Source organism: Rhinoderma darwinii, chromosome 4 (genome assembly GCF_050947455.1).
Source record: "Rhinoderma darwinii isolate aRhiDar2 chromosome 4, aRhiDar2.hap1, whole genome shotgun sequence".
Taxonomy (NCBI): Eukaryota; Metazoa; Chordata; class Amphibia; order Anura; family Rhinodermatidae; genus Rhinoderma; species Rhinoderma darwinii.
In genome coordinates this window covers 161,845,952-161,872,534 of record NC_134690.1, presented here as the reverse complement: position 1 = coordinate 161,872,534, position 26,583 = coordinate 161,845,952, and the positions used below count along the sequence as shown (strand labels likewise).

The following is a 26,583-nucleotide window of genomic DNA, read 5'->3' as shown; positions in this document are numbered from 1 at the left end:
CAGAGGTTAGTCATGGAGAACTTCAGGGGACCTTCGGTCCCCCGTTCTCCCTATCGCTGCCAGCGATCACACATGTATCCCCTGTCCTGTGGATAGGGGATACATGTCTTTTGTAGGACACATTGTAGGTCAGATTTCTTTTGGGGGGGTTGGGGCTGCATGGCGTTACCTACAGGGGGGCTGCATAGCGTTACCTACAGGGGGGCTGTATAGCGTTACCTACAGGGGGTTGCATAGCGTTACCTACATGGGGGGCTGTATAGCGTTACCTACATGGGCTGTATGGCGTTATCTACAGGGGGTTGTATAGCGTTACCTACAGGGGGGGCTGTATGGCGTTACTTACAGGGGGGCTGTATTGCGTTAGCGCCATACAGCCCCCTCTGTAGATAACGCCATACAGCCCCCACTGTAGAGAACGCCATACAGAGTCCCCCCTGTAGATAACGCCATACAGCCCCCTTTGTAGATAACGCTATACAGCCCCCCTGTAGGTAACGCTATACAGCCCCCCCTGTGGGTAACGCTATACAGCCCCCCCCTGTGGGTAACGCTATACAGCCCCCCTGTATATAACGCCATACACCCCCCCATAGAGAACGCCATACAGCCCGCCCTGTAGAGAATTCCATACAGCCCCCCTTGTAGAGAACGCCATACAGCCCCCTCTGTAGATAACGCCATACAGCCCCCTCTGTAGATAACGCCATTCAGCCCCCTCTGTAGATAACGCCATACAGACCCCCTTGTAGAGAACGCCATACAGACCCCCTGTAGATAATGCCATACAGCCCCCTTTGTAGATATCTACAGAGGGGGCTGTATGGCGTTCTCTACAAGGGGTCTGTATGGCGTTATCTACAGGGGGACTCTGTATGGCGTTATCTACAGAGGGGACTGTATGGCGTTCTCTACAAGGGGGGCTGTATGGAGTTCTCTACAGAGCGGGCTGTATGGCGTTAAAGTTGTATATAAGAAAGTTTGTTACAATGTATCAGTCAATCATCTGTGAGCTAAACGCAGCAACAGCACAAACCCCGCTCCTGTGCTGGACTCCAGGCAGATGGCTCTTATCTACACTGATACATTGTAACAAGACCATCAGCTGTGAAAGTAATAAGCCAGGACTGGTTTTAATGTTCTCATTCACAGACAGCAGGCAGAGATCTTGAAAATCATGAGGAACTGAAGCAGGAAGACAGAAAGCTGCAGAATGTCATTATACAGTAGGCTGGGGTGCTGCACCACTCGCAGGGAATTTATACGTGTAAGGCTATGTTCACACAGAGTATTTTTTTTCATAATCTGAATTTTCTATTAAGAATTTCAACAAATACAGAGCAAACAAACTCAAGAAAAACATTTCAGTATACATACATGTTATTTTGCATTATCTATATTTCTCTCAGGTAAGATGTTAACATGTTTCCACATATTACCCACACACATTACCCCCAAATTCACTTCTCAGAATATATGCATTATCTCTATTTGATAAAGTTTCTTTATAAAATATAATTAAAGCTTTGCGTAAGGTGTGTGTTATCCTTCCATTCCCATTAAAGGAGGGAGGAAGGAGAAAGGGAAGAAGAGAGATAGGGAAGAAACCTGGAAATAGAAAGAAAAGGTTCCCTTCTCCCAGACAGGAGCCCCCAATTCAGCAGACTGCATCTGACCGACCCCTCTATGGGGGGGTTCCGCCTAGCCATTTAGCAACGTGTGGACCAGATTTGAAGGATGACCATGTACTCCACAGAGAAAGAACCGCACCAATGCGATCACTGTCCTCTGCAACCAGAGATTCCATTCGACATAAAGAGTCCATCTCCACTACCCATTCCACAACCGAGGGCGGCACGGTGGACTTCCAATGTCTAGGAATAACTGTTCGTGCCGCAGTCAGGAAATGCCTTTGCAGCCCCTTTCTAATACTCGGCAGAGGGCCCGGAATTAGAGATAGCAAAGTCATTTGAGGAGTGGGTACCAGCTGTGTACCTTCCACTTCTGTATAGATTTCAAAAATCGCTTTCCAGAAGGTCTGCAAAACGTGACATGACCACCAGATGTGCAACATTGTTACGGTCTCGGTCCCGCATCTCCAACACAAATCTGACACCTCAGGGTACATTCTGTTCAGATTCTGTGGGCAACGGTACCATCTAGTCAGGATTTTGAAGTTTTTTTCCTGTGCCTGACATGCCACCGCCATTTTGTGAGACAGAAAAAATATTCGATCCCACTCAGCCTGTGACATGACTACTCCTAGTTCTCGCTCCCATGTGCCGACGTATGCAGGAGGCTGGTCGTCACCGGCCTCTGAAAGTAAGGTATACAGGTTAGATATCACCCGATCCGGAGGCTCAGTTTGAAGCAACAACGACTCAAACGCAGTGCTAGTGCCGATATGTATCCCACCCGGTAGCGCCGAGCGTAAAAAGGTGGACAATTGGGCATGCTCCATCCAGGAAAGCTTCCTCCCCGGGCAAGTCCCTCGCAACTCAGACCAGGAAGGGAGCTTCCCCCCCTCCGACAGTACCTGACATAATCTCGTGTTTTCAGAAGAGGACCAAATCATAAACTCTTTCTTATTGACGGCTGGTAAAAATTCTGGGTTATCAAACAGCGGGCTAAGGAGTCCGGGTCTATGTGAAAGGCCCTTTCTAACCATCAGTCTGTCCCATAGAGTGAGGCAGTGCTGGGTCAGCAGGGGCAGGGTCGCAAGTGCCGGCCTATAATCAGGAAGAATCCATGGCAGTGATCTAAGTGAGAGCGCGACTATGGATTGTTCAATCCCTACCCATTGTTTCTTGGGTCCATTATGGAACCAGTCCACCACCCTTGCGAGTACTGCGGCCTGATGGTAAGTGACCAAGTCCGGGAGTCCTGCTCCCCCCTTCAGTTTTGGACGGGATAGTGACTTCATATTAAGGCGTGGCCTCAATGTGCCCCACACAAATTTCCAAAAAGCTTTCTCCAATGCCTTAAAAAATGTTCCGGGGATTAATACTGGGAGAGCCTGAAACAGATATAAAAACCGAGGGAGGATGTCCATTTTGATTGCATTGATGCGGCCAAACCATGAGAGCTGCGCTCGATCATATGACAGTAGATTTTTGAGAGTGGCTTGTAGTAACGGCTGATAATTGAGAGTGAATAGATCCACCAGATCCCTGGGAATCTGAACTCCCAAATATTTGATTGACCTCGCCTGCCATTTAAAATTAAAGGATGACTTTAGGAGCTCCAGTGTCTCAGCAGATAAGGAGATGTTGAGTGCTTCAGTTTTCGTGTAATTTACTTTAAAGTTGCTGACCTGGCCAAATACTTCAAATTCTCTAATAAGTACTGGTAGGGAGATCACCGGGTTTGTCACGAAGAGCAAGAGATCATCCGCATATAGGGCAAATTTATGACAATCTCTACCTATTCCTATCCCTGTTATGTCTGGGGAATTACGTATAGCCACAGCTAAGTGCTCCATCGTGATGACATAAAGTAATGGTGACAGGGGGCATCCCTGTCTAGTGCCGTTAGCAATCGAGAATGTTGTGGAAAGTATTCCGTTTGCCCTAACCCTTGCAGTAGGTGTCTGGTATAGGGACAGTATCTTATCTAGCATAATGGGGCCGATCCCAACCTGGCTCAACGCCGACTTCAGGAACCCCCCGTGTACCCGATCGAAGGCTTTTTCCGCATCAACCGATATTAAACATGTGGGTAGCGACTTTTTCTGGACGTAGGAGATTAAGAGAGTAGTTTTATTGGTGTTATCCCTAGCCTCTCTATGTCGAACAAATCCCGCCTGATCTCCGTGAATACAACGTGGTAGAAGTGGGGCTAGTCTATTTGCAATAGCCTTAGAATAATGTTTTACATCTACATTTATCAGGGAGATTGGACGGTAATTAGAACATGCCGAGGGATCTTTCCCTGGTTTGGGGATCACAGTGATGGTTGCCGCCAACGTTTGCGGAGTGAATGGCACGGAGGTTGTAACTGCATTATAAACCTTAGTCATATAGGGGAGAAGTTTATTAACAAAGGTTTTGTAAAAGGATGCCGGGAATCCATCCGGACCCGGACTTTTACCCGCTGGAGCTGACTTTATGATTGCCTGTATTTCAGATTCCGAGAAGGCCTCCCCTAGTGAGGCCGTCTCGGTCTCCTCCAAAGTCGGCAGCGCCGTCTGTTCAATATAGGAATCAATCCTCTGTTGAAGGGTACTTGGAGACATGTCCGCCAAAGGCCCCCTGAGGTTGTATAGGGCCTGATAGTAGTCCTTAAATGTGTTAACAATGTCTTCTGGCTTATGTTTGACCTCACCCTGTGTTGTTTTAATCGCCGGTATAAAGGATTGAGGGGCCCGTGGGTGTAATGAATTAGCTAATGCCTTCCCGCATTTGTTAGAATGTTCATATGCGAAACGCCTCATCCGGTCTCGAAACGACGCATGCGCCTGATCTAATAAACGAATTTCGAGCTTCTAGTAGCTCTGCTAAAGTCTGGGGGTGCTGGGACTGCTTGTGAGTGGTCTCTAATGTCTGTATCTGGGACAAGAGCTTATCAATTTTGAAAGCCCGTTCCCTCTTCAATCTCGAGCCTTGCTGTATAAATATACCTCTTAATACACTTTTCAACGCCTCCCACTGAACCGGCAGAGGGGTGGAGTCTTCCTCATGATGCTCCAGAAACTCCGAGATGGATTTGTTAATTGCCGTTTGGCAAACCGCATCCCGTAAAAGATGGGGGTTCAACCGCCAGTGCCATTCCGGCTGTTTAGTATCTGGGAAGATAAGAGACAAGTAAACCGGCGCATGATCCGCCCAAATCATAGTTCCAATCTGAGACTTCGGGGACCAGGAAAGTAGATGGTGACTAATAAGAAACAAATCTATCCTGCTGTACATGTCATGTACTGGAGAATAGAAAGTGTAATCCCGTGTTTGGGGGTTGAGGATCCGCCAAATGTCCACCATTTGCATACCAAACAGTTTCGATTTAAGGGAAGCCAACTGAGAAGCGGGAACCGAGGATCTGCCCGAGGAGGAGTCTGCAACCCTGTCCATTGTGAAATTAAAGTCTCCTGCAGTTACCAATAGGCCTTCTGCAAATTTGGAGAGTTCCGTTAAGTAACTCCTGCATACGCGCACCTGGTCATGATTAGGAAGATACAAGTTCGCCACAGTGAACAGTCGCTCACATATTCGAAGCTTCAAAAATACATAACGCCCCTGAGTATCATATTGGGTAGCAACAACCGAGACCGGAAGAGATTTATGTATAGCTATACTCACTCCTCTGGATTTCGCGTCAGGGTTGGTACTATGGTGTAGAATTTGCGTGCGTTTTTGCGGGGTATTGAATCCCCGAACATTTAATGAGCAACATTTTAAAGGCTCCATCTGGGAAAGAGGAGGAAGGGTAAGAGGAGTCAGGAAAAGAAAGAGTAAATGAACTAATGGATTCACTACAGACAGTGATCCGGCCCCAAAACTACTCTGTTTAGGGGAAAGAAATTAAAGTAAAGTGTTCAACCGAACACGCCCTAAGTGTGGGTTTGACTGGACTATGGAAGAAGGAAACTCCCAACCAACTCCAAAATGCCCGACTTCTTGTATAGACACACATGTATATTATCACCTTATCACACAACAATGAACCAACAACCCGTAACTGACTCTTATAGGCCTAGCGTCATTGATCTTTTTTAAGGGAATCTGCCCCTTAGTTACTATAACCTGTATTGTGTCTAAAAGGTTCTCCTTACCATATAGGTACATATATCCACTGCCATTCCGACTATACCGCCATTTATATAATCCTGACTAGATTCTCAGGTTCTCATCCTGGTGGGGGGGGGGGGCTTGGTGTGTCACTCCCGAACCTATCATGCTGGATCTATTTATATGCCATTAGCTCCATCATCTCCCTCCCACCACATCTCGGGAGTCTGCGGACATGATGCGATATGATCCCTATAGCCCCAATTGACCCCTTGTCAGAGAGGAGGAATGCATCCCTGATCCCTTACTTGTTGCTTGTTCTAATCTGTAATGCACACATAAATCCCCAATGCAGTCCCCTTCCCCCACCCCTCCAATGCAGCATGTTAGAACATAAAACAGTAAAAAAGTAACCCCAACCACTCCTTGTCAGCGGAGCATAATGTTCCAGCATCTTATTCCAGCAATCTTGACCTGGTCAGGCCCGACGTCGAGGTAGCCACCATCTGTGCTTCATCTAAACAGTTCTGCCGGGCAGGCCAGTCTTGTAATATGTCTGGCAGGGGGGGCAATTTCTCGGGACCCGTGGAACTGAGTCCAACATATACGACCATGGCTGTCTTAACCGCTGTATAACTCAGTAAGACTCCATAAAAGCCACCGGCGACGCATCAACGGAGCAATCTCAAGATTCCTGAGAGTCATGAGCGGGAACTCCTGGGCCCTGCACTCTTCTGCGTCTCGCAGGGGTCGAGGAGTGATCCATCCGGTGATTTCGTCTTGGTGTGCGTTGTGGCATGGGAGGAAAATACGGCCACTCTGGGATGGAAATCTGTGGGAGATCTAGTGCCGCGAGGAAATCAGGAATATCTTCCGGTGAATAGACTGTGTACAAGGAAGATCCCCGGCGAACTTGCAGTTGAAAGGGGTATCCCCATGAATACTGGATATCTTTTTCCCTAAGTGCGACAAGTAGGGGTCGTAGGGCTCTCCTTTTTGCTAAAGTGGAACGAGAAAGATCCGCCAGTAATTGCACCGGAGCCCCGCCAAAGTCCAGTGTACCCCTGTTACGGGCTTGCCTCATGATAGATTCCTTAAGTTGGAAATAGTGGATTCTACACACCACATCACGCGGTCTGGCCAAATCCGTGCTTTTTGGGCCCAGGGTGCGGTGCGCTCTATCAATTTCCACCGGAGAATCCGCAGGTCTTTCCAGCAGCATGTTAAATATCCCCTGCAACGTGTGAATCAGGTCCTGTGACCCCGTAGCTTCTGGGATACCCCTGACTCTAATATTGTTTCTCCTATTTCTGTTCTCTGCATCATCCGTCATATCAAACAGCATTTGTATATGTGCCGAGTGTTGATCCAATAAAATTTGTTGGGAGGCCTGATGCTGCTGCAGCTCCTGTGTTTGCACTTCAATAGCTTCCACCGATTCATTAATATGTGTAATGTCCTCTTTTAGGGAACGGATCTCGTTTTTGCATACCGCTTCAAGGCGGGAAATGTAGCCCTCCATATCTTTTTTAGTGGGTATGGCCGCCATTTGTGTCGTAATGCCTGCAGCTCAGGGCTCATACTACGGTGTAATATCGGGTTAGAGGCTGACTCACCCCTCTGAGGTTCCAACGCTCTATCCTGCGGCTGGTCTGGTCCCTGAGGTGCCAGTGCGGTCCGCCATCTTGGAAAGCCGGGCCGGAGATGCAGGCAGGCCTGAGTCCGCGAAATAATGAGGTATGCCGCTCCTCGTTCTTGTCTGATAGCTTCTTGCGGGTGTCGGGGGTTTGGTGCGTGATCCCCTTCGCATTAGTGCGATGTGTGTCGCAAATAGACGCTGTTAATCGGGTTTGGGAGCAGTCAGGGAGCAGGAGCTCTTACACCACGCGTCTCACCAGTTCCATGTCCAGGCCACGCCCCCCACACACAGAGTATTTTGACGAATTTTTTGATGCGGAAACCGCGTCGCAAAACTCGTCAAAAACGGCCCGAAAATGCCTCCCATTGATTTCAATGGGAGGCGTCTGCGTCTTTTTCCCGCGAGCAGTAAAACACACACACACTGCAATGTCGGGCTGTGTTCATTCCTTCATAGCCGATGTTCTGTACACACTGCTCCTCTGAGCTAAGATTGTTGGGTGGCTTTATTACATGCCACTTGAAAAGCAGCTCATTGGCAGAGTCTGCCAGTGATGTGTGGAGCCGCTCAGTGCTCCAGGCATCCACCAGCGCAGTGGTCAGTACAGTGGCTATAAAAGTAATGAACACTGTCTCTGCATTGCCTGTTGCCCACTCTGAGCTGTGCGAGCGAGCTGGCAGGCAAACAAGCTTGGCAACAATGTTCTATCTATCTATCATAGTTATGTGACATGAGTTGGTACATGGGTTTCTGCAGTCTGGTTTTGCCATGTTTGTTCGAATCCAGAAAATGACTTTTGATACCCAAAGCCAGGGGTGTAGCTAAAGGCTCATGGGCCCAATTGCAAAAAATCTTCTTGGGCCCCCCAAACTTCTTCTCTTGTCCTAAGTGACCCAATGATGCAGCACAAGCAGCCACGGGCGTCACTAAGGTCTTAAAACGTCAAGGGAAATAGCCCCATTAGATACAGTGGCTCAGTAGCTTCAGACTTTATCACACAGGATAGGCTTAGATACAGGGCCAGCTTGCTGACATTGCGGCTCCAGCGCTGGACCCAGGAAAGGTAAGTATAAGAAATGTTTTGATTTTTTACAGGTTCGGATGTTGGACTACTTCGGATTCGAGGACTACTTCGATAGCGGTGTATTTTTTTTATTTTCAATAAAATGGTTAACGAAGATTGTGTGTTTTTTTTATTTCAATAAAATATTTTTTCTATGCCCTTGTATTTTTTTAAACTTTATTACTACTGCCATAGTAATGGCCGATTGACAGCATCCTTTACTAAGGTGGGGCTTAATGTTAGCCAGTAAAGAGGCTAACACTAACCCCCCATTATTACCCCGTTACCCACTACCGCCGGGTACAATGCAGTACCCGACCATCTGCAGTGATGGTCCCATACTGGGGCGACTGCAGGCTGGTATTATTAGGCTAGGAAAGGCCTTAAACAGTTGCCCTTCCCACCATGGTAATTCTAGCCTGCTGCTACTATGTTGTATCTGGCTTGTTATAAAAAAAAAGGGGGGACCCCACATCGTTTTTAAAAAATTACGTAGGGTCCCCCCCATTTTTTATAACCAGCCAGATACAGCACAGCAACAGCAGGCTAGCATTACCAGGAAGGGAAGGCCCACTGTTTTTGGGCTTTCCTAACCTAATAATACCAGCCTGCGGCCACCCCAGTTACCCGGCCATCACTACAGATGGTAAGGTACTGGATCGTACCGGCTCTTTCCGGAACCCTTGGTGGCGATGGGTACTGGGGTAATAATGGGGGTTAGTGTTAGCCTCTGCATGGGCCAACACTAAGCCCCACCTTATTAATGGATGTTATTAATCAGCCTGCAGACATTACTAAGGCGGTAGTAATAGATTTAAAACAAAATACAAATACACAGAAAAAAATATTTTATTGAAATAAACTTTAGTAACACGTAGTAGGCTTCGATACAGGGCCCATGTGTGATACTGTCTGATAGGCCCTGTATCTAAGCCTACCACATGGTAGGCTTAAAGGGCTTGTCCAGTCCCTAAAAATTGATGGCCTAGCCTCAGGATAGGCCATCAATAGCTGATGGGTCGGGGTCCAACTGCCGGGACCGCCGCCAATCAGCTGTTTTGAAGGGGGTGCAGTGCTGCTTCCCTTTCATTCTGGTCAGTTGCGCTGCACCTCCTTCAAAACAGCTGATTCGCGGCAGTCCCGGCAGTCGGACCCCGACCCATCAGCTATTGATGGCCTATCCTGAGGATCGGCCAACAATTTTTAGGCACTGAACAACCCGGGACCCCTCTCTTCGGCTCCAGCCGCAGTTGAAGTTTCCTTACTCCATCCAGCGTCCTGACGTCATGCGCGGTGCACAGCGTCTTGACGTCATGATGTGAAGAGTCGTCAGAACCTCCGCTGCACTCCGGAACATGAGGGTAAGTAGTCTGTCAGTAACTATAGTAACAGGGGCCCATGTAGTTTATTACATAGGCCCCAGTTACTATAGTAACTTTTTATAGATGTGGTGTCGGGGCTGCGGGCCCCCCTGGCTTAGTTATGCCACTGACCAAAGCAATATGTGGTGGAATAGTAGCTATGCCCACTGAGCAGGCAGCAGTTGAGGGTTTAATCCAGGGTATGTGTTAGCACTAACAACCCATGTAATGTGCATAGAAAAATTATATTAGTACTCTCTATAGCTCAGAAAGAGGCAATACTGGAATGGAAGCCTATAGTAGGGAAATCTGACAACTTTATATTACTGTTTCCTCATTTAACAACTTCCATTTAAGTAGAACATTTCTAGTTTAATACGTAAAAGAAAACCATCAACGCATTATAATTTTGTAATACTCTGTATCTTTATGAAATTAAACACCAACCATGACTTAAATATTGGTGATATGACATGAGTAAGAGGATCTTTCCAGATCTGAGGACAAATACTAAAGGTCCTCTTACATGGCTCGACGTGGGCCTTAAAAATGAACGCCGATCAACAAGACAACTCGGTGATCGGCACTCGTTTTCTCCTTTTACAAGGAGCTATGTATGGGGACAAGCACTCATTACTCAAATAGCTCGTCCTCAAGCATTTCTATCATGTTGACAGCACGTTACCCTGATTTCAACAATAATATTCCCTGCCAACAACAATAATATTTTAGGCTGCATAAACTATACAACCAGCCGATGAATGAGCGTTTGCTCGTTCATTGGCTGATCGTTGCACTGTTTACTCAGGGCAATGTATTGGGGCAGCATGCTTACAATAAGGCTAGATTCAAACGGGCGTTGCGCATCTCGGACGTGGAAAACGGACATTTATCACGTCCGAGGTGCATCCATGCTCTGCCCTGCGGGACGCGATATCACGAATCACCCCATACACTAGAGTGAAGCGCGAAAAAATAGGACATGTACTATTTTCTCACTGACCCTTCACACGGTCCGTTAAAACAACGGCCGTGTGAACGGCCACATTGAATTATATAGGTCCGTGTGACGGACGTTGTTTCAAGGCCTTAGGGCTCATTCAGACGTGCGTGATTCTCTTCCGTGTGCTGTGCGTTGAAACAATGCACAGCACATGGAGGCATTGATTTCAATGGGGCTATTCACACATGTGTGAGTTTTCACAGAGCGTGTGTCCATTGCATGAAACTTACTGCATGTCCTATATTGGTGCGTTTTCACGCACCTAGTCGCCCATTGAAGTCAATGGATGCGTGAAAACCACGGACAGCACACGGATACATATCCGTGTGCTGTCCGTGTTTCACGCACCATTACAATGAAAAAAATAAATAAAGAAGTGCTTGCAAGTGCATGAAAATCACATGCTACCCGCAAAGCACACTGATGCAAAATCGCAACGCACACTGACCGATTTACTCGCGTTTTTTATGCGCTTAAATCAGTCACGCTTGTGGGAATGTAGCCTAAGTAGGGTTGTACTTTATTATGCCTAAAACTTGTGACAGGTGTTTGCATATTACTGATAGCTCTGGTTAACCAAGGTGCTAACTTTGAAATGATCATTTATCAGCAAAAGAGAAAGGTCAGAGATTGATCTTTGTAGTGAATTGATCCCATCTTGTGTTTCTGCTTACATTGTCTCCCCTGCTTGGATAATTGGATAATTTCAATGTTCTAAATCAGCTTTAATCAGGGCAGAAAGTAAAAAGGTCGGACCTAAGAAAGAACCCACGTTATCTTCAGAAACCACCTTCCTTCACAAGATAAAATTTCTTAGCAGCAAATCTCGTTGCCCCACTGACTAATGATTGTACAAGAGGTTTCTATGCCATATCCTCTATATCCTCATTATTCCTATAACGAAATAATCGTTACCATTTTTTGCTATTGCTAAATCCGTTATTTGCTACTATGCACTACTTTTTTTTTATGTTTTAAACTCTTGAATGAGTATGTGGTGTGAACCTATACAAAGTAATTTTCACTTTAAGTACATCAACTTTTTTCTATGATGTAATGTAAGGTTGCATTTTTCCACTGCTATTCCTCTGGGTCCTTATACCTTATGAAAAGTTGAGAGAATCCAGCTTCAGTTGACATAAACTAAGTAGACATCTATATCATTTGCGCTTATTAATATTAAAGATTTTCTACGTTTATCATTGATCCATAGATAATTTGGCCAATATAACTTGTGTTCCTTTTGTTCACCTGTCATCAATGACATTACTAAATCTCAATATAGCCAGGGCACCCTGAGGAACCAGGGGTGGCAATGGTAATTAGCAGTGTTCACAACAAAAAAATTGTAAGGACATTGTGCTGTCTTAGCCTAACCCAAATTAGCCCTCTTGTAACAGACGCTTGGATGTATATGTAATGCTACGAACTCAACTATAAACCCAAAAGCGTACCTGGATGCCGGTCCCTAGCTAGCGTAATACGGAACTTGTGTGATGGCTCAAGAGTGGTGAGGCAGAGTAGGAACGGGATAATGGAACAGGAAAAGACTTCAGTGAAATTATGCCATTTTTTCGGAAATCGAGCTGCCGAACATCAGTTCCAGAAATCAGAGGGTGAGGCCAGAGGTTGGTACACGGATTATCGGATAAATTTGAGTCAAGACACAGCCAGCCTAAAGAACTGGGAATCACAGGAAACAAGAGAAAATTTCCTGGAAACACCACCAGTTATGAGAATCAAGCAAGGAATTCCAGGATATGACCTCACACACTGCGGTTGAGCCTCGATCCTGCACAGCACAGAGCAGGGAGCTGTGGTGTTGCCCCGGCACAGCACTGAACATCACAACAAACGCCCTCCGGGGCAAATGGAGCACGGTGGCTCCAGTATGATTACGATCCCTAGCATGCCACGTGTCAGATCACGATGCCTGACATTGCCCCCTTCTCAAGGGGTTCTCCAGACGTGCAGACTGGATATACCTTAATGAGAAGCGTGAGACTCCTTGATCAATCTTGGGGTGTGAATATTACAAAGAGGCTTCCACGGTCTCCAAAATCTCAAAGGATACCTTTGATCCAAAGCCTTTTTAGGCAATTAAATGCTGTAAGCCCCCAGAAAATTTTCTGCAGTCTAGAATCTTTTGTACATCACACTCTTCCGAGTTATTAATTATTATTCGCATAGGTGCAGGAGATTCGCTAGCTGGGTTAGAACCTGTTATGAAAGTATATAGCAGTGACACGTGGAATACAGTGTGAATGGATAACGATGAAGGTACTGCAACTGAAGCTTGAAGGTGGCTGGATTGATTTGTTTGATGATATTGTATGATATGGTCTGTTCTGTCTTGGGCAGAAAAATAGAGTTTGAGAGTGGATAGCCACAATTTGAAATTTAGGAGAATCTTGTCTTCTCCGGTTTCCTTAGATCTTTTGACCCTCCAGAGCTTGTTTGAGGAACTCTTGTTCAGATGTTATCCTGAAAAAAATTCAAATTTATCATGGACAGCTGGTATGGAGAACTCCTGTGGAAGGCCAGTAATTATCATGAGGTGGTAACAGTCGTCAGCGGAAGAAAGACATCTAATTGATGGATGAATTAAAAAAGTTGTAAGAAAGCTCTGCCAAGGCAAATCATACAGCCACTTATCAGGAGAAGCGGAGGCAAAGCATCAGAGGTATGTGGATGGAATGCGGTGAAAAGATAATGTTTAGCCACCAAGCTTGGTCGATTAAATTTTGACAGATGACAGCTTCTTAGAATCCATTTGCTTGTGGTCGGTAGAGATAATAAAGCCAAGAAAATCCATTGTGTCTCTATTGAATTCCCATTTTTCGGACTAAGCAAACAGTTTATGGGCAAGAAGATGGCTGAGGACCTTTTTCGTGTCTACCCTGTGTTCTTCCAATGATGAAGATAAAAAAGGAATGTTGTCACGGTAAATACTAACAAAAGTTTTTTTACAAGAAAACTCGAAATCTGTCATTAACAAAATGTTGAAAACTGGCAGCAGCAATAGAAAGCCCAAAAGCTATAACCAGGTATTTAAAATGTTCGCTACGGGTGCGAAATGTGGTTAGGGAGGCGCTGCTTCCACTCTTTGCCGTCAGCATATACTTACCTCCTCACGGCGTCCCCTGGCTCCTGGTTGTCACCGTGTACCACTTTCTGTCGGGTCTGCTTGCGCCCTCCATCGCCATTCTCCTACTGTGCACGCTGACTCTTGCAATCTTAAAGGGCCAGCATTTACCAAATCTGCTACCCAGCTTTCCCTGTGTATAAAGAGACCTCACTTTTCTTTACATATTGCCTGAGCAATAAGGTTAATCTTAGCTAATCTAGTGATTCCCTGCCTTAACCTTTGTTGGATTTCCATTGATTGACCTCTGCCTGTACATTTGACTATCCTTGCCTGCTGCCTGCTCTGACCTCTTGCTTGTTAACCTCTTGCGCCTACCATGACCTTTGACTCTACAAACGTAAAGTGCCCATCTGCCGACTGCCCAGACTTATGCAGTACGTGACCTCAAATTCTGTCTGCTGATTTTGTACTACGCCTGTTAATGTTGGCCCTTGCAATGGGAGACTCCTTTGGGGGTAGCGTCCTGGGGTTCCCACACAGGGAAATCCAGATCCCCGTATAGAGGTTAAAGGATGAAAACCTGGGGTCACCTTAGACACTTCTCTCCAGTTTATCCCAACATTAAATCCCTTGGTGACACAGTGGGTTCACACCATCCGTTGCAGGCCCTGTGACAGTCTCTTTATCGATGGCCCCCGTGACAGCGGTCTTTGACTTGTCACCTTCTCGAATGCAGACATGTTTAGAAGCACCCCACAGGTCTAATTTAAGGAAAATACTAACGGAACTTAGTTTGACCAGACATTGCCTCCAGCCATGCCAGGACAATTATCCTCCTCAGCAGCAGTCCTGGCACGGCTGGAGGCGATGTCTGGTCATTCTCCCATTGCTTCGGTGAAGGAACTGCGGGAGTAAGTGATGTCACAGCGTGATCCCGCAATTCTAGCTGAGATCACGCTGGGCTGTGAATATAGCTGGGCATGAATGAAGAGAAGTGTATGACGCCGATTGGTCAGCGTCATACACTTTTCTTTACACCGCTCACATGGTGAAACGAAAAAAAAATGCCCAGTTGGGCATTTAGAAAAAATTTGCATAAATCTAATAATGACCAGAACTTTGTCAATAATATAAGTTTTTTAAAGAAAAAAAACAAAACAGTAGAAACCTACATCAAAGCGTTTATTAGATTAGGTAGAAGATAGAGAAAAATTAAACTGGTGACAGAGCCTCTTTAAATTCCGGATCAGACAAGGGAAGATGCAGCCACAAGAAATCTTAGCCCGCGGGAGGAGATCGATTGTGCTATCATAGATCTGATGTGGAGGGAGAGAATCCACCTTCTTTTTACAGAATTCGTCCAGGAATGTATGATAGTCGCTTTAAATTAGCGACTTGACATCCGGAACAAACTGGAATATCTCTTATGTCTTGGACAGAAGTACAAATCGTTAAAGGAGGCTGACAATGTAAATGACAGTAGGAAGAGGGAAAAGAGAGTGTATTGCTGGACCAATAAGTGAGAGAGTCATGAGTTCTCAGCCAGGGGATGCCAGGATAATATGGAATAATAGTTATTTGACAACATTAAAGCATAACCACGAGTCCAAAACAGTAGTAAGCAACAGGATTGTCTCCAAATCGATAGGGCCAGAATAGAGAATGGAGTCATCCACTAGCTTAACTAGGACAGGGTCTTTCTTTGATTAAAGAGGAATCCGGTGTAGTTGGGCAAATTTTTTATCAATGAAGCAGTCACTAGCACCTGAGTCAAGGATTGCTGAGGCAAGTATTCGGTTCTGGGACCATTGGAAGAAAAGCAAAATGGTGAAATGGGTAGTGGAAGGAAGGCAAGGTGTGGTACTGCAGAAAGAAGCAGAGGTAGCCTTACACGCATGAGGTGGCCAAGTAGGGCAGGTGTTCAGCAAGTGTCCAGGTTGTCCACAATTAAGATTGAGTTTGGTTTGACGCCACGCCTGCAGCGCTCCTAACTAGTCAGGGCAGGTCGAGTTAGGCCAATCTGCATTAGTTCAGGATCAGGAGAAATGGAGACCTCAAGGGCACTTGAACAGGATGTTGGAGCAACTTACCATGTGGTCCGGAATTGACTTGACAATGCAAATGTCACGTAGGGTTCGTGGACCCACTGGGCCGTACCGCCTTGGCGGTATGGCAGCTGGCCAAGAGGGAGCAGGTCAGAGTCTATAGCTCATATAGGGTACCTGTGGCAGCTTGGACAGTAGCAAGGCAGGCTCGGCTGGGACTAGGCAGCAGGTAGACATCAGGCGTGGAGTAGCAGGACTGGCGTGGTATACAGCACAGCACGGCTACAGCTCAGCACGGGACTAGATCAGGATACAGGTTACAGGAACGGGGAACACTGGGAGCAGGAAACACTAGGGGACCATTTGCAAGACAAACTTAGGATACGTCAACAACGCTCAGGCAACGAAGCCAGGGGCTGGGACCTTCTTATAATTCAGGGCACTCATGGGCTGATTACATATGAACTTCTGGTGCGCATGCTGCCCCGTTAAGAGCGGGCACGAGTGTGCGCACGCATCCTAAGGGACCCGGCCGAGGTGAGTGGATGTGAGCGCTGGCCTCTCCTGAGGAGGAGACTGGGGCCAACGCTCGCAGACCCATGGCTGCGGACGTCAGGAGGTGAGTGAACCTGACGGCCCACAGCCACGGACATGACAGCAAGTCAGCAGTCGATCTGGATGGACAGCTGGATCAGACCTTTCAGGTACTCCAGATCACCCATATGAGCTAGTTCATCTTTGAGCTGGTTGCTTAGCCCCAGAGGAAATTGGAACTTGAGTGCAGAGTCATTTTATTGTGTATCAGCAGCAATACTCTGAAATTCCATAATATAGTCTTCCAGCCCTGGGCCCTGCTGATGGTAGACTCGGCAGATGCCGTTCTGTGGGGGTTGTCATAGATCATGGCCATAACATCCAGAAAAGCACTGAGATGCTTGAGGAATGCTCTATCCTTTTCCAGAAGTTTTTGTGCCCAGAAAAGAGGTTTTCAGCAAAATAATTATGGTGCCCTCCTTTACCTGGTCGGTTTAATAGGTGCCATGCTTTAAGCATAAAAGCAAGTGGTGAGTACCTCTGTCGGCAAAAAATGTCTCCAAAATGTCTCCAAGATGGGTACCGGAGTGATAGACATTTCCAGCAGGATTCCCAGGTCAGGGGGCCCCAATACAACGTGGGACAGGTTTTAATCAGTATCGTGGTCTTTTTTGTATTACATTTTATGGATTAAGATGTATATCTAATTTATTCTACTCACAAATTAACTGTAACCTGTGATGAGCTGGAAAATGTTATATTTGAGCGGGCTATATACCAGCAATCAACAACAAAGGAGGATTTACAGGTCCAAGGATCTATTTGCTGGTGTAGGTTTACAGGTAAACAGGTTGCAAAAAGGCAGAAAACTGCTTTCAGGTGAGTGCACTAGAATAGGATTAGCAATGTACTACCTATTACTTTAATACTTTTGAGGCACAGTACTTACCTTGCGTGACTCTCTCTTTTCCTTGAAAGACAACATTGTAGCAGTGAACTATTTTCTATAAAAAATTTGGACTATCTTGTTGGTCTTTCTATCTCCGTTGTCTAATTTGAAAAGCATGTATTTATTTTCATATTGTAGCTTCCCAAGTGATTGAATAATATTATCATACAATGATCAATTAATACCACCATAGAGTGCTCACATAATACAGCAGCCAGTTAACAGAGCTATGTAGATAGTGTTCATGACACCATTATGAGCCTTTTATCCTTGTCTGGTCATAAAGGCTTCTTCCAGCTATTATTCACCTCTTTGTCCCTCTTAATTAAAGCAAATGCCCATGCTTTCTGGCAGCAAATCTCTTCCCCTCTCAGGCAACAGAAATCCCCTCTGTGGCAGTGCTCCTACACACATACTAGTACATGTTTTAGATGTCATAGTAACCCATTAAAATTGCAACTTCAATCCTATATAGTTGACTAAGTATCCCGATAATAGTATCTGCCACCAAATGCCCCATTAAAAATGCTTGTCAGCAGCTGCTAAAAGTCATGCTGCCCCCATAAAAATTGCCTACCATGCTACCCCCCTTACCCACACAACAAACTATACTCCATACCTCAGTGGCACAACTACCGCCGTAGCAGCCGTAGCGACTGCTACGGGGCCCGTGGCATGAGGGGGCCCGTGTCGCCCACCAGCACGGGCCCCCACCATGGCCGCAGGCTCCGCTAGCAGCCGCTATGGCTGCTACAGCGGGACGCCACTAAACACTACGGCAGAGCAGGGAGGTATCTCCCCGCTCTGCCATTAAACAAAAGACATGTATCCCCTATCCACAGGACAGGGGATACATGTGTGATCGCTGGCAGTGATAAGGAGAACGGGGGACTGAAAGTCCCCCGAAGTTCTCCATCACAAACCTTGGACTTCCGGGGTCTGTGTCGGCAGCTCCGTAGAAATGAATAGAGCGCCGGTCGCGCTTGTGCGCATGCGTGACCAGCGCTCCTTTCATTTTTATTGAGCTGCCGACACAGACGCCGGAAGTCAGAGGTTAGTCATGGAGAACTTCGGGGGACTTTCAGTCCCCCGTTCTCCCTATCAATGCCAGCGATCACACATGTATCCCCTATCCTGTGGATAGGGGATGCATGTTATTTGTAGGACACACTATAGGTCGCATTTTTTTGGGGGGGGGGGGGGGCTGTATGGCGTTCCCTACGGGGGGGGCGCTGTATGGCGTTCCCTACAGGGGGGGTGCTGTATGGCGTTCCCTGCAGGGGGGGGGGTGCTGTATGGCGTTCCCTGCAGGGGGAGGCGCTGTATGGCGTTCTCTACAGTGGGTGCTGTATGGCGTTAGCGCCATACAGCCCCCTCTGTAGATAACGCCATACAGTCCCCCTGTAGATAACTCCACACAGTCCCCCCTGTAGATAACGCCACACAGTCCCCCCTGTAGATAACGCCACACAGTCCCCCCTGTAGATAACGCCACACAGTCCCCCTGTAGATAACGCCACACAGTCCCCCCTTTAGATAACGCCACACAGTCCCCCTGTAGATAACGCCACACAGTCCCCCCTGTAGATAACGCCACACAGTCCCCCCTGTAGATAACGCCACACAGTCCCCCCTGTAGATAATGCCATACAGTCCCCCTCTGTAGATAATGCCATACAGTCCCCCTCTGTAGATAATGCCATACAGTCCCCCTCTGTAGATAACGCCATAAAGTCCCCCCTGTAGATAACGCCATACAGTCTACAGGGGGGGCTGTATGGCGTTAGCTACGGGGGGGGGGGCTCTGTATGGCGTTATCTACAGGGGGGGCGCTGTATGGCGTTATCTACAGGGGGGGCTGTAAAAAAGGCACTATCTACAAGGGGGGGTTGTGTGACACCCAGGGGAGGGGGGGGCCCCAGTCAAAAGTTTGCTATGGGGCCCAGTCTTTCCTAGTTACGCCCCTGCCATACCTCCCAATCGTCCCGGATCCGGCGGGACAGTCCCGATTTCTCACCGCTGTCCCGCCGTCCCGGGCGGTCTGCAAAATGTCCTCAACCATAGGGTCTCCCTCTTGACTTTCATTGTTCTCAGCCTTTTGGTTTGTCCTGCAGCTGCTGCTGTGATGAGCAAACGTTATACCCAAGTTAGGAAAAGTAACATAAAGACGACATAACCTGATCCATAATATCTGTGATATCCAGACAGTCTAGAGATCCGCAGTGAGAATGTACGCGTGTTATTTGCAGAAAGATCTGGCTGTGATTTGATGTGTTTATGCGGGATATTGGGCGTGGTTAGGGGCTTGGCTTAAAATGTCCCTCTTTTCCGAATTCAAAAGTTGGGAGGTATGCTATACTCACCCCCTCACATTTTTGCGGTGTATAGATGAAAGTTATGCGTGGTTTGACAATCAGCACATTTTTTTCTCTCCAGCACTATGAGGCACTTTTACTGAATATGACTGCAACATCCAGATGACACCCACTGGTCGTAACTTGTGTTGCTAAGCAATGGCCAGAATATATACAGGATGCTGGTCAGTAAACAGAAAGTCTGAAAATGTAACATTTATAAAGCAATCTGAAGGACAGTTAGTTACAGCTACTGTATATGATAATTGCAATAATGTGAAATGCAACTTCCCAAAGTAAGGTAGAAGGATCCCAGATCACAGAACTTTGCACAACATAACTTTTATGTCTTTGGATGAACAGAGCAGTAAACATTTACATCCCCAGGAAGGGACACATTAACGGTTCAGGACCGGGCTGTTTTAAGGCTTCAGGACCAGACACCGTTAAGGCTATGTTCACATCTGTATCAGGGTTCCGTTCCGAGGTTCCGTCTGAGCTTTCCGTCGGAACGGAGCACTGACTGACACAAACTGAAACCAAAGGTTTCCGTTTCCATCACCATTGATTACAATAGTGACGGATTCTGTGCCAATGGTTTCAGTTTGTCTCCGTTGTGTAAGGGTTCCGTCGTTTTAACGGGATGAATACCGTAGTCGACTAATCACCCCTCTTATAGTGACTATTGTCACTAATAGGGCTGTGCTGGGTCTAGTTAGACCCAGCAGAAGTCTGCCACTAACGGCACCCGAGGATCATGTGACCAGTCACATGATCACCGGGACCAATCGATGCAGCGACGCTGCCGATGCCTCCATTCATATACACAGCACTCATTGAGCGAAAGCTGCTTCTATCCTCTCCTCAGCGTCCCCAGCAGTCACTCGCCATTCAGCTGCCAGATCGCTCAGGCAGCAAGCTAAAACCTGCACCGTAAATAATCTATGGCACAGGTTTTAAGGACGCCGACCTTATACAGAGCCAGCGTTTCCAATGTTGGATTAAATCTGTAATATGTTTCTGTATTAATTTAGTAAACATTGATTTTCCAAGTCTTCCCTATAAGCTTCAACTTTTAAGAGGTTTTCATGAAGCCCCCACTAAAATAGGTTTTCTAGTATGATGCGGGAGAATAAAGAAAATGTGTTCAGGTAGGACCCTACATGACATGCCAGTAGGTAAGAGACGTGTATGAAATCTGAAAGCCTACCTTCTGGTTAGTATAAAAAACAAAATGAGGCAGAACTCATAGTCATCATGTCAAAGCCGAGAAAAAAGGGAGTAAGTCGGAAAAAGAAAAAAATGTTGTGTGGAGTTGTAAGCAAAACCATAACTAAGAAGCTGATGGCACAACCACTATATCATGCAGAATAGATCAGAGTGTGGAAGTCCAGTTATAGAAGGACACTCAGGTACCACCATACAAGTACACAAAATGTAAGCAGTAATAACAGAGTATAAGATATGTTTACACAAATCAACACTTGCAATGAGTTGTAAGTTAAATAAGGAATGACAACTGTGACATTAGATGAGCCGTGCACAAAGTTCAAGTCAACTGAGACTCCCAGTATCAGATATAAGACGACCTGGAGAGGGTAAGACATATATAGAATATAATTCTCTGCTTTAAACGATTCGTAAGGCATTAATCAGTATGGAATCAAAATAACAAATTTGGCTTCGCAGATTGTCTCTGGTGGTGGCAAGCAAGCAAAACAGTCCCCTCTTATGTACACATTGGGGCAGATTTACTATTCAAATGGGTCATAATTCTGGCTAAATCTGATCTAGAATTCTGGCGTTCATGCTGTGTGCTTCATTTATTAACTCTGTTAAACACGCTCGGCAAGGGTGTGTGGCTTAGTGTGAAAAGGGGTGTGGTCTTGTGGAAATGGCGTGGCTTAAATGTGACTTCACGAACCAAAAATGTACCAAAAAACTGGAGAAAAATAAGACAACTCATAGGTGGTATAAGGAGAAAAGTGCCTAGCATGTCTAGCTAGATGCGCTAAATTTATTATATAGCATGCACCACTTTGATCAATTTGCCGCATTTTCTGACTGCCTTGTCTAAGTTTACGATGTCTAAAGCTTAGACAGTATTAGTACATTTGCACTAGTGTCCCAAAAGTTTGTGTCAGTTGAGGGCTAACTCATCCGAAATAGCAGCTATAAGTGCAAAAAAGCACATATGTTGAAACTAAAACAGACACCCAACCCATAAAGATATACTTACCTGGTCTTTACCATTGCGGTGATCAATGGAGGTCTTTACACGGACATCTCCTTAACCGTGGCTGCCTGTGCAGTGTCTGAGCAGTGGTTGTCATTAGCTGCCTGGGACCTTGTACAGGAAATAACTCTCTGCATGTGCGTATGAAATAAGGGGCATTCAGAGGTACTGTAATGGCCTATATGCTTGTATGTGCGCGTATTACGGTTGTGCGCATGAGCCCTAAAAGTTCCTTTAGGCCAAATTGGAAGGGTTTGCATGAGCAGAGGGGAGACAATAATGTAAAACATTTTGAAAAGCAATAGATAATGTGCAAAGAATAGTCAATTTGTTGGACGTCATGCACACCTCCTCATACGTAGGCTGTACAGCAGCACACAGAGTCCCTACAGCTCTGTGTGCCTCCATCTGGTAATACGGCCGTGTGAATGAGCCCTTACCCTGAAGAGTCTTCAGTCACTATATTGATCAGTAGTCAGTACTGTCTGGCATTTTTCAGTATATATGAAATAATCTCTGTTTTGTCAAGTATTATTGAAAGATCCAGATGAAAGAATTTAGTCACATATTGAAGCAAACTAATAAAATGCACTAATATAATTAGAAAAAATCATTGTCTCTTCCAGCCAAATTACAACACATTTTCCGTTTTTACCCTAACGGTCGATCTCATAGACATGACTCAAATAAGTCGAGTCGCTTCTCCCCTTATGTAAATCTACCCTCTCAAAGCAGACACTGAAACAGAGTTGGATTTTAATGGCCACAGCAGCCGTTTATTATTTAAATAACAATAACTTTAAATACCATAATTTTTGAATCCCCAAAAAAGGGGATACATCATAACAACAAATAACCCACTGCGACCCTATCAGGGTCATAACATTATAAACCAACCAGAATGACAGGGGCAAGTCCTTGAAGCCACCGATACTTAATTTTGGCCATCTGCCCAAAAATACCTTACCCCCAGCCGTAACCCGGCCCAGGAGCACCAAATTACCTTTTTGCAGATGACCACCATATATATATAAATATATATAACCCAGCTTTCAAAAGGGGTAACACCCTAAGAAGCCGACAAATTGGGGGTGCATCCCGTGATGCATTCCCCCCCACCACTTTTTACGACCTACTTCAAGGACTCCCCCCCGCCAAAGCGAAACAGGCCTTGACCACCTCACGCCTGCGAGCTCCTCCACACTCCCACCGCTCGCTCAATTCCATCGGTCAAAGCCAGACTCCACATATCCATCCCCACCTCATTGAGGTGCACACCGTCCTCTCTCCAGTAGCTGCCTGTCCCAGCCTCCAGATCCCAGTGGCGCACCGCAACCCCACCATTACGCGTCACGAAGCTCGATATGGCCCTATTAGCCTTAATGCGAGCCTTATTAATTTTTCCCACAGAACGGGCCATCCGCCAGTTCTTCCTAGGGACCATCTCAGACCACACCGTCACCAATTTAGGATAAGTTGCCCATAAGCAGAGCAAATCATGCTTGACGTCCCGTACCAACTCCCGGAAAGGGCGTATACCCAAATCGTTGCCTCCCACATGCAACACCAGTACCTCCGGCGCCCTGTCAAGCAGTACAAAATTGTGAAACTCGGGCAATACCCTGTTCCATGTCATTCCCCGTATACCCATCCACCTCACAACCGCCGCGTCCCGCGGAATCCTGAGCTGTCGACCGTCCGGCCGTACATCCGCGCGAAGGGCACCCCAGTACACAAAAGAATGTCCCATAATCCACACCATGCATGAGTCACGGCCTGCAAAACAAATGAAGAACATACACGCACCACCTCTTGCTGCCGCGTACCATCAATACTCAGGCGGAAACGCACGCACCCGGAACATGCTATACATCAATATATCACAACATGTTCAAGCGCACATAAGAACGGAAACGCGCCGACTCCCAACGCCCTATCCGCTGCACGCCTGCATCATCTAAACCCCATCTCACCGCCTCCGTCGCTGCCCCTATACGGAAAGAATGAGACGAGTATTGCTCTGCCTGCACCCCGCTAGCCACCAGACACTTTCTGAAAACCGAAATAAACTGATACCGCGACAGAAACGAGCCATCCTCGTGCCGCAGCAACGGCCCGTCTGAGAGATCTAAACCCGCCAAGTACTCCTTGACACACAACACTGGACAAACCGGATTCTTTGGGACCGCCAGCAAAACCACTCGACGTCCTGCCCCTCCTTGGTCCGTTTTGGACCTTCGCAACACTATCTCCACCCTGTCTTCATACAAATCAACATTATCCTGCAACAAGCCCCCCGCTTTTACCGAACTGGGGGAAACCAATTCCCCTACCCGAAAAGCTCCAAAAAAGGCTAACGCAAAAGCCAACCGGAAAAGCTTGCTCTCATACTCTGAACGACACACCTGCCGCACCACCACCTCCAGGGAACACAACAATTGAAATGACACGGGACGCCTCTTATCCCTCACCACTACACCCCGTCTCAGCCCCTTCAATGCCTGGCCCACCAAGAACCGCTTCGTGATATCTGCCAACCCCCGTAACTTACAACCGAAAGCAATGGCCGCCACGAAGCGATTAACCTTAGCGACCGTGCAACCCCGGGCGAACGCATCCCCCAACCAAAACAGCAAGGCCACCATCCTATCATCATCCGAGCACACATCCCCCAAAGATCTCACCCACTCCTCCCATTGCCTCCATCCAGCCGCATACGATGACCACGTCGCACTGGCCAGTGAACGTTTAATCAATGCACCTGCCGCCTGGATACCAGCTCCCACAGATGACTGGGACAGTCCACCCCTGTTAACTCCGCGTCCGGGACCAGCTGCCGGAAACGATCCCACTGCGAGCGAGAAAGCGCGTCAGCAATACAATTCTCTACCCCGGGAACATGCACCGCCACCACCCATGCATTTAAACTCAAACAGGAAAGCACCAACTGACGCAACAAGCGAACCACTGGAGGGGACGACGCCGAAGTATTATTTATAGCCATCACCACCCCCAAATTGTCGCAATAAAAACGCACTTTTTTGTCCCGGAACCTGTCTCCCCAAATGGTGACCGCCACCACGATGGGAAACAGTTCGAGTAGGGCCAAGTTACGCGTCAGTCCCGCCTCCACCCATGCAACCGGCCATTTTCCCGCGCACCATTGACCTTTAAAGAACGCCCCGAACCCCACCGCCCCAGACGCGTCAGTGAACAATTCCAAATCGAAGCTATCTAACGCCCGGGACATCCAAAGAGAGCGCCCATTATACTGTGCCAGAAAATGGAGCCAGACCTGTAAATCTTCCCTGTGCTCTGCAGCCAGACGAATGAAATGATGGGGTTCCCGAACCCCCGCCGTCGCCGCTGCCAACCGCCGACAAAAAACCCTGCCCATCGGCATGATGCGGCAAGCAAAATTCAACTTCCCCAATAAGGACTGCAATTCACGTAGCGTAATTTTCCTAATCCGACACGCTCGCTCCACTACCAACCGCAAATCCCCCAACTTATCCTCCGGCAATCTGCACTCCATTGCTACGGAGTCGATAGTAATTCCCAAAAAACAAATGGTCGTCACCGGACCCTCCGTTTTTTCCACAGCCAAGGGTACACCGAACTCCCTTGACACCCAATTGACCGTCTCCAACAAATTTGCGCAAACCCCCGAACACGACGGGCCAACGCACAAGAAATCGTCGAGATAGTGAATAACTGATTCCACCCCCGCGACCTCCCTGACTACCCATTCCAAAAAAGAACTAAACACCTCAAAGTACGCGCACGACAACGAACAACCCATGGGAAGGCATCGATCAATGTAATAATCCCCTTCCCAATAACATCCCAACAACCTCTGGCTGTCCGGATGAACCGGCAACAAACGAAACGCCGCTTGAATATCAGTTTTTGCCATCAGAGCCCCTCTTCCGTAACCACGTACCAACGCTACCGCCGCATCAAACGACGTGTAGACCACAGAACAGAGATCCTGGTCAATGCCATCGTTAACCGACGCCCCCTTCGGGAAGGACAAATGCTGAATAAGCCGGAATTTGTTACCTTCTCGTTTTGGAACCACCCCTAACGGTGACACCACCAAACCTGGAACTGGGATCGTGCTAAAAGGGCCCGCCATTCTGCCCAGATCAATCTCCTTCCGGATTTTTTCCGAGACTACCCCCGCATGCTGATATGCCGACTTAAGGTTGCGCTGCGTGAAAGGGACCTCATGCAAAGGGGGCGGAATAACGAAACCGTAACCAAAACCTAAACTAATCAACCGCGCCCCCTCCTTATTGGGGTACCTACTTAGAAAGGGGGCCATCTTTATGAGTTTCACCGGAGTCTCCCCCATAACCAGACGCACCGCTGGCTCCCCCTTGTCGTTTACCCTTCTTAAAACATTTAGACGCTCCATGTGACTGCCCGCTGCAATGTGAACACGCATGCTTGAATTTACACGTCGCTCCAAATTTGCACTGCCCCTCATTGAACTGCCAACACGTCCCAAATTTTGAACCTGAGGCCGGACTACCCCCGCCGGAAGTTCCTGCTGCATTCCCGCTCCCGGGAAAGGACTGCCCCT

At 47.1% G+C, this 26,583-nt stretch overlaps 1 long non-coding RNA gene across 2 annotated transcripts in view; it reads left to right on the top strand.

The window, feature by feature from the left end:
* LOC142760907 (uncharacterized) overlaps positions 1-26,583 on the top strand; it is a 72,798-nt gene that overhangs the window by 14,847 nt on the left and 31,368 nt on the right. The window contains exon 4 of one of the 2 annotated variants that reach the window (XR_012883449.1): positions 13,223-13,590. The exons of the other annotated variant lie outside the window; for it this stretch is intronic. This is a non-coding gene — a long non-coding RNA (uncharacterized LOC142760907). Of the gene's footprint in view, positions 1-13,222; positions 13,591-26,583 lie in introns of those variants that run through there. 2 annotated transcript variants of the gene reach the window in all.